We start from the raw sequence: 14,849 nt of genomic DNA, 5'->3' as shown, positions 1-14,849 counted from the left end.
ATTTCCAGTATTTTTTTTTTCTTTTTGGGTCACACTCAGCGATGCACACGGGTTACTCCTGGCTCATGCACTCAGGAATTACTCCTGGAGGTGCTCGGGGTACCATATGGGATGCTGGGAATTGAACCTAGGTTGGCTGCATGCAAGGCAAATGCCCTAACCGCTGTTCTATCACCCTGGCTCCTATTTCCAGTATTTTCTGTCTCTGATTTTGTTTATTTTTTCCATAAATTGTTCATTTGATTATCTTAGATATGATTGAGACTGTGGTTGATCAACTGAATGAACTTAATTATCTTATTTCCACTGACTTTTATAAAACAACAAAGGCAGAATTTTAAAAAATCATAAAACATTTCACAAAGACATTTACCAAACTGAATTTTTGACTGGCATTCAGCATTACTGGTGATATTCCTAAATGTTTATTCATCAGATGACATTCAAAAACTATTTGGCATTCCAAAGATAGTTTAGGTCCTAAATATGTAGGCTTTTTGAAGTTTAATGACTGCCTTTTGTCTTGTTCTGTCACATATTTCTCTGGTTAGCATTAAGAATATGAAGGGTTTTTTTTGTTGTTGTTTATTTTTCAGACCAAGTGTAATTTCATTTGCGTAATGTACTAAGAAAAGCCAGAAGGTCAAAAGTTAATTTACATTTCTATGAAGTCTAAAATTGATCTGTATTTATGGACAAAGTGGTGTAGCAGAGATTCAGAGGTCAAAGTTTTGCTCTTGTGACATGGGTTTGGGTTGGAAACATTTGTCTTCCTTTTAGTGACTTTGGTTAAGTCAATTGCATTGTTGTTGTTTTTTTTTTTTTTCCCTAAATGTAAGGTTAGTAAGAGTACTTATCTCATGGGTTGTTGGGAGGGTAAAATGCATGAACAGTACAATATGAAAATAATTCTATACACAAAGATTTTCTTTTATTGTACCTCTCATCTGATAACTCTCTTAATATTGCCTCATCCCCATTTTCTCCCGGAACTCTTATCAAAGTATGCTGGATCCTTTAATTCTACTCTCTGTATCTTGTTCTTAATGGCTTCATCTCATACCTATATCTATATTTCTCTTACTGTTTGATTTTTTTCGACTGTATTTTAATTAACTTCTATGTATTTTGTAGACTGTAGGCCAGTTAAGTTCTCCATGATGATGGTAACATTCCATTATTATTTTTTTAAATTTTTAAAATTTTTTTATTATTAGTGAAACACCATGAGGTACAGTTGTAAATTTACAATTTTTTGTGCTTGGGTTTCGATTATACAATGATCAGATACCCATTCCTCCACCAGTGCCCATTTTCCACCACCATGGATAATATCCCTCCCACCCCCATCCCCCCATCCCACCCTGCCTCTGTGGCAGGGCAATCCCTTGTGTTCTGTCTCTCCTTTTGAACATCCCATTATTTTTATACATAGCTCTCTTCTGAAAACAATCATCTGATTTCTTAGTTGATTTAATTTTCTATTAAATAAAATTTAATTTTAGCATTGAACTTTTAGTTGAAATTTTTTTTTATTTTGCTGTACTCTGAAACATTGTTCTACCTTAATTTCTCTCCTGAATGTTAGTGAAGACTTTCATGCATTTAATGCTATTAAATGCATTTTAATCTCTCTAAAATTTTACCTATAGGTGTATGTATAATGGTCAGGGCACATGCCAGTGTGTGTGCCTGACCTGGGTTTGAACTCTAGTATCAAATGGTCCTCCAAGCATCTCTGGGTGACTAGTTGGCTGAGAATTACAGGTGGGACCCCTTGGGGTTCCTGAGCACCACTTGGGAGGCTGGCCTCTCCCTTCATCCCCTAATACCTCTTAGCCTTTATTAACCCGAGGTGCTACTTCTAGCCATATTACAAAGAAGAAAAGGAAATCAACAATGGAATGAGAATGCTTTTAATTATGTGTGAGAAACACGTAGCTTGCCAAAATTCAGTGTAATATTTATTTAAGTAAATAGGTAGTTCTGAATTTCCAAGGAGAAATGTTGCTTTGTTTTGCTTTTGGTGATAGCTTGCAGTCTATCTTGTCTATTTTAAAGAATGTGTTTTCTTATGTCTTATGTCTCGTATTAAGAAATCTCTTCCTTTCATGTAAATTAGAGGTAAAATAGTTACTGATATTTTATTAATACTGAAGGAATATTAAGGTATGTGACAAAAGGCAGTAGAATGGCTCGGAATTATAAAATACCTATTTTGAAGTATTCGGTTTTGAAGCTATATGTAGCTTTGACCACAAGAGGTCTCCAAAGGATTTTATATTCTGTGAATTACAAGTTAAGGACTACTGAAAGTTTTTCCATTTATTTTTATATCTTAAGGTATAGACTTAATTACTTTGTATTATGGTAATTTATATTAATCAAGATGGTAATAAGCTAAAATGTAATACTTTATATAATTAAGTCATGATAAACTAGCAGTTTTTCTCAGTTTACTGTCTTTACATAAAATATATTCACGAGGGCTGGAGGGATAGTATAGCTATCTATTAGAGGCTACTTTGTAAGAGTAAGAAAAGAGAACCAGTTAAAACTTATTATTATCTAAATTAATAAAACTGTGAAGCCAAAATAAAACATCTCCATAAAGTTGAGTTTCTACGAAAAATCAGTAGGCCAGAGAGATAATAGAGTAATGTGCTTCTCCTTGCATGCTGCCAACCTGGGTTCATTCCCCGACACTATGTGTGTTCTTTTGAGAGTCACCAGGATTGATCCCTGAACTTAGAACTGGAGCAAGCCCTGAGCACAGCTGGGTGGGCCCCCCAAATAAACTAAAAGAGAAAAACCAAGAGAAACTGACTCTAGAACAACAATAAGGGTACACTGTCCCAAATCTGCACTGGCATTACCAAAATCCTGACACTTTCTGTTACTAATTTCTCCCCACACATACACCTGCCCAATTCAAGCCTTTTTGTTTTTGGTTTTGAGGCCACACCTGGAGGTGCTCAAGGCTTACCTGGCTCTGCATTCAGGAATCACTCCTGGTGGGGCTTGGAGGTTGGCATGTGGTGCCAGAATTTCATTTTTAAATTCAGCTACCAACTTAAGCAATATTCTATGCTATAAAAATTTATGAAGTCATAGGTTTGACTCTCTAACTATAGAACTTTAATACATCCTAAGTGAATATTTAACCATAAAGTAAGAGATGTTTATTTATGAGTCACTTAGACACCTATTGGGTAAGCAAACCAGATGCATGGTGACTACCTGTGGGGCCCGAATGCCCTGTTCCACCTCCATCCAAACTTTCTCTCATCTGCTCTCTAGGATGTCACAAAGATTTGCACCCTTCTCTTAATTCTCAAAATTCCCTGGGTATAGCATTGTCTGCAAGCACACTTGATTTTTAACTGAAATATTTCAGTTCTGGTTTTGTAATAAGGAGAAACTTTGTATGAAGGTAATATAATTTCATCTCACAATCGTATTCTGATGTGGGGCAGTAAAACTTTTTACTATTACTTTTTGTACATTTAGATTGTGAATTCACTATAGAATAGGAGCAGGGTTTTCTATCAGCGGTTGTGTTGCAAAAATATTCTCAGAAATCTCCAGACCTCTCTGCCTTCTTGTAGAAACACACATCCTTTTTGTTAATTTTAATATCTTCAACCATTTCTTCCCCAATTCTCAACATGAAAGTTCCCTTCTGTCTTCCCTGTAATCAAAAAGGTCTCCCCTCTGTTTTTATACCGCTCTAGTATTTCCAACATGTATCCCACTAAGTTCGTATTATTTTCACACAAACACAATTTAAAAATTTCCCAGCCTACACTATGGACATAGCTCAGCAGTAGAGCACTTATCTTACATTTGTGGAGTTTTTGATCCCTAGGTCAACAACAACAAAATATTCCACAGTTGCGCGCATCCCCAGCCCAGGCCACCTCCCTCACAAAGCCTTCCTTGACTATATCTGTGCCCAGGACGGTTTGACTTCTCTAAATGCAAAACTGAGCATCATCTGTTCTGTTCAGCTGACTCCAAAAACCAGCTGCCTTGAGAAATAGCAAACATTAACTAATGTTTACTATTTAACTAACCTCTCAGTGCTTAAGGAATGAATGTGGTGCTGGGGGTTGAACCACTTACCAGGCAGTTGACTTACCCTCACCACTATCTCTTCCAAGCTACTAAACTGATCTCAACTGCAGCTAATAAAGTACTTAAAAATCATTGCTTTACTTTATATTTTTCTTGACATATTTGTTTAAGTGAAATAGTAACAAGATAGGTAAGGATCAGTTCCAAAGACTCAGACTGAAATCTAAAAATATATTTAACCTTTACTGTCTCTGGGATTTTTTTTTTTTCTTACTACACTCAGTAGTACTCAGGACTTCTGGCTCTGTGCTCAGGGATTACTACAGGCAGGCTTATGGAACCATATGGGGTACTAGGAATAGTACCAGGTTGGCTGTATACAAGGCAAGTGCCTTACCCATACATAGGTTTTGGCCTTATTGATCCATCCTTTTGATATCATGTTATTCTGTGTTCAGTTACGGCAGAGCCTGGCAAACTCCCTGTGGCGTATTCGATATGCCAAAAACAGTAACAACCGGTCTCATCCCCCTGATCCTGAAAGAGCCACCAATACGGTGCCATTGGGAAGGACGAGTAAGGAGAGGCTGCCACAATCTCAGGGCTGGGACCAATGAAGATGTTACTGGTGCCCGCTCGAGCAAATCGATGAACAGCGGGATGACAGTGATACAGTGATATGTGTTTAGTTATTTAAAAAAATTTTTAAAAAGATTAAATTTTTTGGGCTGGAGCAATAGCACAGCGGGTAGGGCGTTTACCTCATACGTGGCCGACCCAGTTTCGATTCCCAGCATCCCATATGGTCCCCTGCGCACTGCCAGGGGTAATTCCTGAGTGCAGAGCCAGGAGTAACCCCTGTGCATCGCCGGGTGTGACCCACAAAGCAAATAAATAAATAAATAAATTTTTAATTAAAATATTTTTAAAAATTACATAAATTTTGTGTTGCTACAGTGTTAGGTTTCCCATACCTGGTCGCATTGTACTGTAGCACTGGGGACCCAAAGATTATAATTGGTGATTTGAGGCTAGGTATGTTCCTTATAGTAAGTAACACTTCTTTCTGTTTTTGTGCAGGGAAGGGTGTTCTAAGCACTTCTCAAGGGGCTTGGAGCAACTTCTGGCTACATGGGGCTCAGTGCTGCTCAGGTTAACAGTGCTGAAGGCCACCAAGGCCACCCAAATCACCAGGGCCAGTGGTGCTTAGGGTATCATGTTGTGGTAGGAATTGAGCACAGGCCCTATGTTGGCCAGTCGCCACCCCCCCCCCCCACCTCCTTACCATAGATAGTAATGAATCTGCATAATTAAGCTCTTCCATCCAAAGAGATAAGTAGTTTCTAAAGATTACTATTGATGGTAACTAAGTCCCAACCTCATTTAAGATCCTTGAAACCTTTTCTACATTGGCATTCAGAGAGTCATTCTCTATTTCTTTTCTGTCTTTCTCATCTTCTTCATTCCTTGTTTCTAGAGTAGGAAATAGAATTATTGACTTCTTTTTCATTATAATATAATCATCTCACTGTTATTTAGAAAATTGTCTAGGAGAGATGGTAATGGGTTTATTAGCAGAAATAAATCTCATAGTAGAAAACTGTCTCTAATAAGACATTTGAAGAGGATTATCTCTCTCTCTCTCTCTCTCTCTCTCTTTTACCACATGGATGGTTCTTACCTGTTATGGTTGTTGAGATCAGGGGAGTGCTAAGTACTATATGCCATTTTGTTTATTTTTGGGTCTCACCTGGTAGATTCAGGGCTTACTCCTGACTCTGCTCAGAAGTGACCCCTGGTGGTGCTCTGGGGACCAGATGTTGTTCTGGGTGTTGAACTGGGTTCAGCTGTATGTGTGGCAGTGGCCTTAACCCCCGTTCTAGCCTCTGCCCCCTCAAATACTCTGTGTTTTTCCAGTAAGGCATGCACCTGCCCAATGAAGGCAGCGTGTTTTGAACTATTGTCACAAGTCATTAGTGGATCATGAAAACAGTTTTATGGGTTACAGTTACATCAGAAAAGCAAACAAAAAAAATAAAAACAAATAAAAGATTTGAAGTTGGACATATACAGTGTGTGTAATTAAGTAAAGTTTTATGAAACGTTATATTTTTCCATTTGCAATACATTCCAGTTCTGTTTTTAACCAAGGAGAAATTTCTGCAAAGATAGACAAATTGACTTCTGGTCGTTCTGGCTAACAGTAAAGCAAACAGTGTATACAAATAACACATTAGCTGAAATATATTTCCCTTTCCATTTGCCTTTGCAAAAACTTACTGACCAATTAGTATGGATCTTATTGAGTTGAGAAGATCCATGATCTTTTTTCATTAAGGGCTACCAATAGATTTGAAGAGCCAACCTGTAAACAAATCTAAGTACAAAACAGACTGATCAAGTGTGTTAATTAAATTTTGAGAGAGACCATGACAGGGAGAGAGTAATTCTGTCAAGAGTAGCACTAATCAGTAGAGACAAAATGTGATCCACGAATGTTAGTAAAATTTACTGGTAGCCACATCGGAAAGTAAAAGGTGACTGGTGAAATGGACTTTAATCTTACATGTTGTTTAATTCTGCATGTAAATAAATACATTTTGTTTAATTCCATGTATTCTTTAAACATGCAATTTGATTTTCTTTTTTCTTTACCTTCTTTTAAAGTTTAGTATGTAACTTTTACTTAATGCACATCTCAATTCTGATTAGCCATCATTTTTCAAGTGCTTGGTAGCCATGTACATTAGTAGTCACTGGATTAGACTTTGTATGTGTTTACTTATTTTTGGTTTTGGGGCCACATCCAGCAGTGCTCAAAGACTGTTCCTGGCTGTGTGCTCAGGAGAAGCTCGTGGCAGTGTTCAGTGACTATATGTGGTGCTGAGGAATCAAACCAGGGTCGCAGGCACTTGCAAGGAAGTGCCTCATCTCTTATACTCTTGTTCTAGCCCCTAAATTTTTTTAGAATGGGAGGACGCTTAATGTAAGAGATGGCTTAAAAGAATAATTCACACTTAAAGAACAATTCACACTTAAAGGTTGGGAAAGACATTTCACAATGCGAATAAAGTTTAAAAAAATGATACAAATTTGTAAAAAATAATTACTGAATTTCTTATGGCTCAGCTGTATTTTATGGCCATTAGTCATATTAACTCTTGTAATCATCATGACAACAGCCAATAATACACAATAGCCTTATGCTATTCTTTGTACAGTAATAATTACATAACTTGTGACACGTATTTATAAATGAGCGAACAGGCATGGGTAGCCCACAGCATCTGTGTCTCTGTGTATCTCTCTCTGGTAGATGGCTCATGGTCCCTTATGGTCCTTCCATGGTCCCTTCCATGTACTGTAAGGTAGCAGATGTGTTTTGTTTTAAGCCATTAAGTTAGTAATTCATTACAGCAGTAATAGAAAAGCACCACGCTGTCAGTATGTGTGGCCACTCAGTGATGATGTCAGATGTGTTTCTCCTGTTGGGCGGGTACACTGGGCTATATAGAGCAGTGCTCCAGGAACTGTGAGGTGCCAGGAATTGAATTTAGGGTCTTGAGCATGCCAGATATGCACTGCAGCTCTTTGGACTGTCTTCTCAGTCTCAGCCGCAGTTTAATGCCCTTATTAACTCTGAACAGTTTCTACTTGCTAAGTCAGGATATCATTTATGTATGAATTACCTTATAGGTGAGTATACTTTACAGTCTTTTATATAACTCTTGAGCTATCAACCCCCAGATGTCACAGAGTTTACTTATAGATGATGAGTAAGACAAGAGATTGCCCACCTATGCAAAATGAGATCCTATTTCTTCTACCTTCCAGAGAACAGTGGGAACAGCCTGACCCGTAGGTTGATTGTCATATTCTGCCTCCTTCCCACCTACTTACTGCTGCAGAGACAGAGCTTAGCCTCTTGCCACATTTTGTCAGGTTCCTGGGACTGCAGAGGAAAGGGGCTTCTTTAGGTCAGTTTTAATGTCCTGTGCACATTGGAATATCTGCTACTAGGAGAGAGAACCTTCCATCTGGCTTCCTGACTCTCTCTTTCCTTCTGTTTCTTTCCACTTTATCTTTCCCTCTGGATTAACAGTGCAGAGATTTTGCTTCAGGGATGTGTTTTATTCATTCCTGTCATTATCTTATATACTAAAATACTACCTTTGTCAAAGTGCTGGTATATTATAATTCTCTGCAAATACATAGATATAAAAGAATGATTTTTTTTAGAAGCACATTTCCAGAGTTAAATACTGTCTAAATGTAGAAACAGTGGTAGAATTCATTAGTTCTTTGGGGGCTGTGTTGATATGAAATGTTTGTGGGTGACTTTCTTTTATCCTACAGAGTAGAAAGCTTAAACTTTTCTTGCTGGATGGTGCCTTTATTCCAGGTACTTAGTAATTACAATTTTATTTTCAGAATTCTCTTTGTGACTAAGGTAGTAGCTTTGATTTTTCTCAGATACTCTTGACTAAACTGATGGCTCCCAGTTCTTTTTGCATGCTAAGCATTTTTTGTATGTAAAAAATCATGATACCATGGTAATATAAAACCAAGATAAATAAGGAGGTGATTTTTTTTTGACAGGGAATTTTTTGTTTGCAGACTTTAAAATATTTAAAATATTTAATTTGATGAGGCGTTTAAATAACAACTTGTGCAAAAAGGTTGAAGTGATTTTGGTCCCCCCCCCCCTTTTTTTTTCCATACTTCAGGCCATATTCAACTGTGCTCAGGGCTTGCTCCCAGCTCTGTGCTTTGTGGGTAGGATGTTTGCCTTGCACGCGGCTGACCTGGGTTCGATTCCCAGCATCCCATATGGTCCCCTGAGCACCGCCAGGAGTGATTTCTGAGTGCAGAGCCAGAAGTCAGCCATGAGCATCACCAGGCGTAACCCAAAAAGCAAACAAAATAAAACAAAAACAAAAACAAAAACCACTTGGGGGATAAAACCTGGATTGGCCACTTGCAAGGCATGTGCCTTACCACCATCCTGTCTCCCTGGCCCTTAAGTGATCAGTTTTATGACAAGCTTGATTTGCAGACACTTAACTTGTGTAAAGTAGCATACTTCTGAGGCCAGAAGTTTGGCCCACTTTCTCCCACATGGTATGTTGTATCTCACTCTCAACTCTGACAGTACCAGTTGAGCTGCCATGCTCTAATCATGCCAAGCCCAGGAGAGGGCCGAGCACAGGGAGACAATCTGTTGGAATCCTGGCTCCTCAGTATTAGTTATGGGCCCTCACCTTTCTTTTACTCAGTTTCTTTATTCAAAAACAGTTTTTATAATAGTAAAGAGATCTCATGAAATCATAGTAAGCATTAAAAGAATAAGTAATGTGATGAGCTGTGACAGTGCCTGAAGCATACTAAATGTTAGCTCTTGTTTTTCCTTCATTATTTATTTTTCTACAATTCTCAAACTGTTCTTATATTGTGCAGCGTTTAAAGTGATCTGTATTTTAATGACCTTTACTTTTCACACACATGAAGCTGCTCCACAATTTTTATTTTTTTATCTTTTACTTTTAAAAATTTATTCTTACAAAGTTGTTCATGATGATTTGTTACATTTAATATTCCAACACCAATCCCATCACCATTATACCTATTCACACTGTATTTTTTTTCCTATTGTCCTCGGATAGAGGACGTATCATATATTAAAGTGATAAGAACAGATACTACACTTGATCTTAGCCAAAAGGCCGAGAAGCGATCTCACACTGTATTTTGAATGTTTCCACCCGACCCCCAAACTCTGCCCCCAAAGCAGACCTAAATAATTTACCTACATAATTTATCTTATATTTCTTGTCATGGATAATCCACTAAAAATGATCTAGAAAAAAGTTTTCTTAGAGGAAAGTGTGTGAAGATTGTTGTATCACACCCTGGAGCCAGTAAGCCCCATGTATAAGAAATTACCAACATATGAAATGTTACGTAGCTGCAGATGCGGCTGTGCATTTTAGGAATTAAAAAATTTTAAATACAGTTATACATAAGAGTTTAATTTTTTTAAATTTTATTTTTGTAATGAGTCACCGTGAGGTACAATTACAGACTTACAAACTTTCGTGCTTACGTTTTAGTCATACAGTGATCGAGTACCCCTCTCTCCGCCAGTGCCCATTCTCCACCACCAATGTTCCCACCAATATCCTTTCCACCATCCCCATCCCCTTTCCTCCCCCCCTCCACATCCCTCTGAGGCAGGTGCATTCCCTTTAACTTTCTCCTCTAGGGTTTTGTGGTTTGCAATGCAGGTATTGAGTGGCCATCATGTTCAGTCTATGGTCTACTTTCAGCACGCATCTCCCATCCTGAGCGGGCCCTCCAAGCACCCCTTACTTGGTTGTCCCTTCTCTCTCTGAGCTGCCTTTTCCCCCAGCATGTGAGGCCAGCTTCCAAGCCGTGGAGCAATCCTCCTGGCCCTTATCTCTACTATCCTTGGGTGTTGGTCTCCATTCTGTTACTTTATATTCCACAAATGAGTACAGTCCTTCTATGTCTGTCCCTCTCTTTCTGACTCATTACAGAAGAGGTTAATTTTTTTTTTTAAACTGGAAGGTGACTTTAGGGTTTGGAGGCATCTCTGTGGTGTATTGTTCTGTGTTGCTTTCTTTTGAAGTTTATTTTTTGAGTCTCTGAATCATGACCGATAATTAGCCTAAATGGTGCCAGAGGTAGTTCCTGGGCATGACTTCCAGGCTACTGGAAGCACAGGGAGATGGTGGAAGGTCGTCCATTCCAAACTCTGCGAGTCTGGAGACTTCGGTCACAAATCTCTCATACCCAGGATTTTCAACAGATTCACTCATGGCTGAGGCTTTTGTGAGCATATGCGATGCTTGAGTTCTGGAGGTTTTTAGCTACTGGGGTCTCAGTTGTGGCGAGGAGGGAAACTCACCCCCCACCCGCCCATATTCTTAGCTTAATGTAGTCCCATTTGTTTATCTTTGCTTCTGCGTGTTTGTCACTGGTGTTTCATCTTTAAAGATGCCTTTAGCTTTTTTTTTTTTTTTTTTTTTTTTGCTTTTTGAGTCACACCCAACGATGCTCAGGGGTTACTTTCTCCTGGCTCTGCACTCAGGAATTACTCCTGGCTGTGTTTGGGGGACCATATGGGATGCTTGGGTTTGAACGCAGGTCGGCCGCATGCAAGGCAAATGCCTTACCCACTGTGCTATTGCTCTGGACCCAGGTGCTTTTAGCTTCAGTATTATAGAGGGTTCTCCCAATATTTTCCTCCCAGCATCTTATAGATTCAGGTCTGATATTGAAGTCTTTAATACATTTTGATCTGATTTTTGCCTGGCACACTCTATTTTAGTGAAATGATAATTAGTTGCACACCTCTCACTGAACAGCAGAAGCATAGACAACCTGGAGATTTAAACTTCTACTTAGCACAATTTGTCCTTAGTCTTGCTACCTTTTCCAGTAATGACTACGAGTATATAGATTATTGTTTTCAGTTTGCCTGTGAATCACGCTCAGAACCTATTAAAGTGAAAATGCTTTCTCTTCCCCCTGACTTTAAGCTGAGTTCACATTGCTCTCGTTTGTGGTATGCAACCTGCTTTTTTAATCATTATATATATAATGATATGTAATATATAAATATAATTATATAAATATATATTATGTATAATTATATATATTGCAATGATTCTGATGCAGGTATACCTTCAACTAGTTTGAGGAAATCAGGATTGAGGGTTTTGTGTTTAATGTAAAAATTTTACTATAATTTGGTTTGAAAAATTCTGGTGACAATAGGAGAGAGAGAACAAAAGGGAATGCCCTGCCACAGAGGCAGGAGGGGATGGGGGGGATGAGGGGTGGGAGGGATACTGGGATCCGTGGTTGTGGGAAAATGGGCACTGGTGGAAGGATGGGTATTTGATCATTGTATAATTGAAACCCAATCACAAAAATTTGTAAGTCTACAACTGTACCTCATGGTGTCTCACTAATAAAAATTAAAAAAAGTAATAAAGCATATGTCTGTAAGGGAAAAAAAAAATCTGGTGAGTTAATCCTTACTGTATTTACAGTTTTTCATTTAGTCTTCTGTTTCTGATTTGGGCCAAAGACATAGTACAGTGGGTAAGATGCTTGCCTTGCACATGACTGACAATTCCATTCCCTCCCTTAAGCATGGAGCACCACCAGCAGTGATCCCTGACCACTGATCCAGAATCGGTGTCATTCACTTCCAACACCCAAAGATAGAGTGATTTAAATCTACCCTAACTAGGAAAACAGACACAGAATTTTATAACTCCAATCAGTTTGCGGGATGACGGAAGATCTGATCACAGGAGTGTATTTAATATACAAATTGCAAAAGAATGAATTTACCAATTTTACAGTGATTCTACAAAAGCCTTGAAGATAACGAAGGCATTTTTATTTAATTTAATGGGTTTCTAAATATTTATCTGCTTATCAAACAAAATATTAATTAGAATAGTGATTGACTAACCAGCTACCTCCCACTTCACTCCAGAAACTTTGTAAACATTGTAGAACTAGTAGAAAGTCACTTTCTGCTTTTTGAATTGCTAAAAAACTTTGCTGCAGGCTTCTAAAATTCTGTGTATTAAGGGAATCTATAGGAAGATAAAAATTGGTAAGATTTGCACTAGTTAATCTGATACTCTCACCTGTAGGTTAAGTTGGAGAAATTCTTCTTCAGCACCACAGCTGAAAGAAGTCTCCCTCGTAGTGTTATTTCTGAGTAGTTTATGCCTGCCTCATCTTAGAGTAAAATAAGGAACCTTTTGATGAAGTATGTTGGGTTTGAATGTCTCTTAACCTATTACTGCTTTGTGCCTTTGGCAGTATATCTTAGCTCTAAAATTCTATTTACTATTTTTTTAAAATCTCATATTGTGTCAGGGCGAGAAGTAGTTCAGTTTGTATTCAGAACTGTATCATTTGAGTACTTGTTATGTACCAGACATAGTACCAGATGCAGAGAGAAAACTGACATGAGAACAAATCCCTACCATTATGGAATCTAGGAAAGATAATTTTATACTGGGTCACAGGGAAGGCACACTGAGAAAGCGACTTTTGAATAAAGAACTGAGGTACAGGTGTGAGCCAAGTGGCGATCTAGGGAAGAACATTTGAAGAAACGAAGTTTCCTTTTTATCTTGGAAAATGACAAAACTTTCTACCTAAATTGGCAAATCTTAACCCTAGTATTGTGTGGACTGCAGCGTGGTGTCAGGGTGGAATTGGATCAAACGAGTACTGTGGCTATCACAGCAGCTTGTAAAACATATGTCTTACCTCCTCTATTATCTGTCTGCTATGCAGGTAAGTTATTTCATGGAGAAATTTCTTTCTTTCTGGCAGTACTCACAACTTACTCCTGTCTCAGTGCTCAGGGATTAATCCTGACAGCCTCTGGTGACCATACAGGGTACCGAGGATCTACCACATGCAAGGCAAGCACCCTACCTGCAATATTATCATTCCTACTAGGTACAGAGGGATTTCTAAGAGTTTTTACTGAATGATGAATACAAGTTGCAGGATTTTCTGTAAGACTTCATTTTTATAAAATAATGACACGTATGAATATGTATGTGTATTACATACTTGTATGTAATCATGGGAACTTTATAGAAATAAGGAATTTATCTGGGCTATAAAAGTGGTTGGAAATAGGGATAAAGTATTTCTTAAAAATGAAAGTTAATGGGGGTAGGGTGCCGCCAGCAGGTCAATCTTTACCTGTGAGGTGAGTGCATCAGCAGCCTGATGGCACCGTTAGACTTTCAGATACCCCAAAGTTGCTGCTGTACCTTTGGCCAGACCCCAAAAACTTGGGGCAAAGTTTTACCAAGAAAGTAAACGCCAAAAGTTAGGTATGTGGGAGACACATCCACAAACCACCTCCAGCTCAGCTATATAATTGGACGCATGGCCTCTCTGGTTCCTAATCGAACTGCTTAACGGCCATGATACCGGAGATTCAAACGAACCTCAGAAACCAAAGATTTTTGGCAGAAATGCGTCCTGTTCCTGCAGTAAGTTACTGGCGCTGGGCCACTCCAGGTGGGAATAGGTTTCATGCTTTGGCCTGTTCCCCTTGGCAGCCCCGTGACCGTCATCCTCCAGAGGCCACTGGACAGACTGGTTTGGGCCTGCAGTGACGAGATACACGGGGCCTCACCAGATGGGGGTGGAACTAGCCCTTTCCTTCCCATCCCAGTGAGACCCCGAGTCACCACCTACAAATGGCCTCTCTGGCTCCTAATCAAGCGATTAGTGGTCATGATCCCAGAGATTTAGAAACAAATCTCGAAACCCACTGGCTTTTGGCAGAAATGCATCTGGACCGCATACATGGCCATGGCTCCAGAGGCAAAAGGACTTAATCCAGAGCCTGGCAGCTTGTGACAGAAAAGTGAATGGACCATGCATTAAACTATGGCGCCATGCCTCCCCGGGAGGGAAAGGGTGTTGCTCCCTTCTATCTTTTTCCCCCCTGGCAACAAGGTGGCTGCTGCCTCAAAACTTATAGGAAAGCCAGGTAGGCGTTGACGGGGCAAATGGAGTCTCATGGGAAGGTGGGCAGTACCGGCTCATCCTACCAAGGTCACGAATTTCCCCCCACGAGCAGGTCTCAGGCACAACCATAACACCAGATGCACAGAAACCAATTTCGTAATTATCTGGCTCTTTGCAGAAATCCAGAATCGGACATTATATGATTCTCACAACCAGCTAGA

At 39.1% G+C, this 14,849-nt stretch overlaps 1 protein-coding gene and 1 pseudogene across 1 annotated transcript in view; one reads left to right on the top strand and one right to left on the bottom strand.

The window, feature by feature from the left end:
* Nucleotides 1-14,849, top strand: part of MSH3 (mutS homolog 3) — a 169,237-nt gene that overhangs the window by 24,588 nt on the left and 129,800 nt on the right. The gene's annotated exons all lie outside the window — the stretch shown is intronic.
* Nucleotides 9,707-9,812, bottom strand: LOC130021893 (uncharacterized; annotated as a pseudogene).

Source organism: Sorex fumeus, unplaced genomic scaffold, assembly GCF_029834395.1.
Source record: "Sorex fumeus unplaced genomic scaffold, SorFum_2.1 ptg000018l, whole genome shotgun sequence".
Classification (NCBI taxonomy): Eukaryota; Metazoa; Chordata; class Mammalia; order Eulipotyphla; family Soricidae; genus Sorex; species Sorex fumeus.
This window is presented reverse-complemented; position numbering and strand designations above follow the sequence as displayed.